This window comes from Gouania willdenowi, chromosome 1 (genome assembly GCF_900634775.1).
Source record: "Gouania willdenowi chromosome 1, fGouWil2.1, whole genome shotgun sequence".
NCBI lineage: Eukaryota > Metazoa > Chordata > Actinopteri > Blenniiformes > Gobiesocidae > Gouania > Gouania willdenowi.
In genome coordinates, this window is record NC_041044.1 from 36,726,077 (window position 1) to 36,731,004 (window position 4,928).

The window sequence follows — 4,928 nt, forward strand, 5'->3', positions numbered from 1 at the left end:
TTAATTTTTGTCATGCGTCACCGTTTGGGTCTGTGGTCATAATGTTACAGCGGAGAGATTTTAGCCAACTAAGCTAACATATGGACATGCAAAAGAAAAAATTAAAATTAGAAAAAAACGTTTGAGATCTCGCAAAAGTTTTATTATTTCTTTTTAACATTTTTTTTTTGTGTGTAATCCCTTTAAGACGGGAGCGTAAAACTCATTTTAGTTCAGGAGCCAAATACTGAGCAGTTTGATCTCAATTGGGCCACAGATTAAATGCAGGAAAACAAGTCATTTCAAGGTTATTGTTTCCTAGTTTGCACTTTTACGTATACATAAAATATTAAATATGTAAGAAATCAACATCCTTCAAAAAGTGACTGATATCAGTCCCAACAGGATATTCACTTTAAATTGCCTTAATTTTATGACCAATTTCTATTTCATTTAGGGAAATATGTAATAATTTGAGGTAAATTAAAGGATTTTGTAAGAATTTTGAGGTTTTTTTTTTTTTTTAACAGTTTAACATTAAAAATGACTGCAATCATGCAATAAAAACACCAGGAGTGGTGAGTTTCATTTATGCAATAATTCACGTTTTCTGTCATTTTTTTATTACGGATTTGGTCCCCGGGCCATTGGTTTGACACGTGCTTTAAGGCCTTTGTACTAATGAGTACAAAAAGCATTGAACATAAAAAGTCACATGTTGTCATCCTACAAAGGAATGTGGATCTACTTCATTATCTCAGATGATGGTAATTTTCTAATTCTATCATGAATATATTTAACAAACTGAACTATTAGTAAAATGAACCTGTTTATCCTGATTACCTGCATCATTATCATCTGTCTGCAAAGCACAAATGTTTCACATCCTAAAGCACCTGCAGCCAATGGTTGGAACTTCTTTCCCTGAATTCTTACAGCACAAGTATAATTTTTCATTTTAATTTCTTTTAAAGTCCATAAACACTCAGAGGTGTATTTTTTTTTTTTTTTTAATTCTGATTGTGTGAAAATCTTTTTGTGTTGTTGGGGAACATGTACAAAAATGTGCTATATTTTCACATTGGCTGTTTTGTTCTGGAAGTAATGAATCTGTATAAAGTCTAAAAACCACTTCATAGTTTCAGAGCTATATACAGTAAACTGTATAATATTGGTGAACCAAATACTGATTTGTATGAATGTTTTTCTTTTTTTGTTTTGTTTTTTTGTTCTTGACCCATTTTAGGTGTCACTACTTGGCCAAGAGACATAAAAAGATACTTAACGTCTCTTCATAGTGGCTGTGTGAATGGTATGTCAGACAAAGGAGGGGAGGGGGGGTTGCCAAAGACATTCTTTCTTACTTATAAATGTATATGCAGTGTTGCAAGTGACATTATAAATCCTCCGATCATAAGCCATTTATTCCAACCAAGATGGATGTATTTTAATTAAACATGCCAAAATCAGCCAAATTGCAGAGTCTGGACTGTTCTTCTTGATAAAAGCCATTATATTGTTATTTTAGGTGTTGTTGCACAATGGTTTTTAATATTTATAGATTAATAACGACATTACTGCACTGTCTCTCCTTGACTAGTGGATAAATAATTATGAATCCCTAATGTTGGGTGAGGGTCATTTCGTTTCACAAGTGGCCCACGCACGTCCGTCTACAAAAATTCTGAAATTTTTACCAATTGTTCCTTAATAAATAGGGACACTGCAAAATTTTAGCCTGATCGTATGAATACTTTTTGAAATATGGCCAATTCAGTGAGGGGGAGTATGTGTTGATATTTTTTTTTTTATTTTTTGCTTCCAATATCTCAGGAACGACATCCAATAGGAAGTTGACATTTGGCAAAGTAATAAAGCTCCACCTACTCTCTCAAGATATATAAACATATCTGCTATATACTCTATCTGGTGGACGTGCCAGCTTCTTAAAAATGGTAGAAAGTTTATCGGGTTCTGGTTCTAACATGTTTAGGCCTTCAGTAAACAACTTAGCATTTGACTATAGCTCCCTGTAATTTTATCAGCTTTGAGCTATGAACATAGACTGTTCACATCACTAATGATTAGACACATATACAGTATACAATGGTTTGGGTCTCTTGAAATCCAAGAAAAAATCCTTTTTTTGACAGATTTTCATTGGCCTGTAACTGTACGTCGGAATGCAAGTCAAAATCTCATCTATTTTTTATTTATCGTATAAAGATTACTCTTTTTTGAGATATAGAATAATTTCTGGTCATGCGACTTATTCATTTTAATTTTGGACCCCAACTTTCACCACTCGCATATATTGAAAATCCTTTAGGTCATTGTAGCTTGCCTCTGTGTCTAATAATCATGTATTGTTCATTAGTTTTTCCACTAGTAAAATAAAACATAACTATTGCATTAGAAAAACGTTTATTTTTCGAAATATAGTATTTATTATGAACATGATTCTCATCTTCTACATTTTCTCTTTATTGGGGGGTGTTTTTCTGACAAACTGACTTGTGGGTTTTAATGCAACAGATGAATATTCTCTTTAACTCTCCAAGAACTGCAATCAAAAATGGAAAATTGTAATTTTCATTCACAAATTTAAAAAAAAAAAAGTAAATATGTGTGCTACTTCATATTTATGTTTTTAAAAGGTTTATAATAAAAATAAATAAATTAATATTTTTTTAATTCCTCATGAATAAATTGCCTTAAATAAAAAGCACAATTTTTATTCATTTCAGCAGGTACATCCATTAACTGCTGCCCACTTTTTGGGTCCCGACCCACCAGTTGCGAACAAGATGTTATAGAGCAGGGGTGTCAAACTCATTTTAGTTCAAGGGCCAAATAGGGACCAGTTCAACCTTATGCAAACCATTTCAACAATAATAATAATCTGCCCAAATTTGCACTTCCAGTTCTAAGTTAGACATAAAGTATGGAAATCATCAACAATATCTAAGCAACAAGTGACAAATACTTAAATATCCTTTAATTTTTTTCAATTTTTTTGACCAATTTTTACCTAAATTTGGGAGATTTTGTGGAATAATTTGAGAAAAATTGCAAGATTTTGACAAAATGTAGAGTTCTTTCAACAACCATTTCCAACTGAATTATTTGGTCATTTACATAATGGTTAATCGTTTCATTCAGGCCGAATCGGATGCTCTGAAGTGCCGGATTTGGCCCCCGAGCCTTGAGTTTGACACATGGGTTATAGGTTTTTCAGTGTGTGCATTGCCTGATTGTAACCACAAGGCTGAAGGAAAAGGAATCTGAATATATCACACGTCAGATAAAAGAGCTTGTTAATGTTCATTGTATGTTAAACAGTGTAAAATGGATATTTATGCACAGCTTTCTACACAGGACTCGACCGTACAGAGGATCCTACAGGTGGAGAATGGTGTGTACCATGTGTTTGTCATTTATTGATCGTGGCATCATTGTCTTCTTATTGTTTGTCCTGCAATGAACTGACAAACTGGCCCATGTTTGTCTTGTTGGAACACTGAGTTATCCTACAGGTGCTGTGCAGCAGAAATAGCCATTTCTGGTCGTGGAGGGCTAAAGTACTGCATGTTAAAATATATATATATGTTAAAAAAACAAACAGTTTGACCACAAGGGGGCCCTGTATAATATTTATTACACAATGCAAAATGTGTTTGTGTGACTTCTCTTTTAGCTCCAGATGTGGGATTGAGACAGGGTTGGGGTCAATTACATTTTTCAGTTACAATTACATGTTTAATTACCCATGCCAATTACAATTCAATTATGATTACAGTAACCAGAGTTTTATCCAATTTTACAACTACATAATTATTTTTCATCCTCAGAAAGTCAATTAGGATTACCTTCTCAATTACTATAAAGTTCAATTACAATTAATCACAATGACTATCCATTTCATGAATACAATTCGCCAAACCCTGGTCTGAGATCTACTTTAAAGATACAGGACACATGTAGGGTAAATGTCCATGAGAAGTCTATGTATATAATGTCTATGACGCCAACTGTAAAGTTGCGTATGCTAAAATCAACAGCATCTTTTTGCATTTGCGTTGTGTTCAAAGGTTTTTCACCTTTCTTGTCACTGAAGACAATAAAAGTAAGAACGAGTGAAATCCTGTGTCTGGTCAAGTTTTTTCTTTTTTTCAAGTGTGGGGAAGCCATGACGTCATAACGACACTTGACGCATTTATTATTATTGTAATGTACAACTACACAAAAATAATTATATTTTAGTTTACTACTTTGCACTCATTTAATGATACAGAGGCAAACTCTATACCTGAAAAACAATTCTAAAAAAAAAAGAGAGAGATATCGCATTATTTCGCTGTTCCCGCGGTTGCGCATGCGGGAATCATATTAAGATTGTGACAAAGGCTGTAGGACAACATTAAAACTGAGAAAGTGGAGCGGTTTCTTGTACGATATAAAGGCTATTTTGCACAACATGAGTGCCTTCAGATTTTTACTTGTCCTTTGGTGTATCGTAGGTGTGCCTTGGGCACAAAAAGTTAGGGAACCACTGCTCTAATGCTATCGTAGAGTGAGGAGACCTGTCCAATATGGCGGCAACGTTTCATGCGTTCCAGCGCGTCATGAGGCGTCTACGTATATAACGTCTAGATCAGCGTCCCACACATATATATATATATATATTTTTTTTTTTTTGTAATTTATACAATTTACAATAGGTGGCAATATTATTTTTATTTATTTATTTATTTTTTTTTTTTTGGCGTTCCAGCCTCAAAGCACGTGGGACGTGATGTCACTCACTCACCCCCCCATGTCAACACATGCCGATAAAGTAGAACTACCTATGTCAGCACATGCTGATAAAGTAGAACTACCTATGTCAGCACATGCTGATAAAGTAGAATTACCCATGTCATCACATGCCGATTAAGTAGAATTACCCA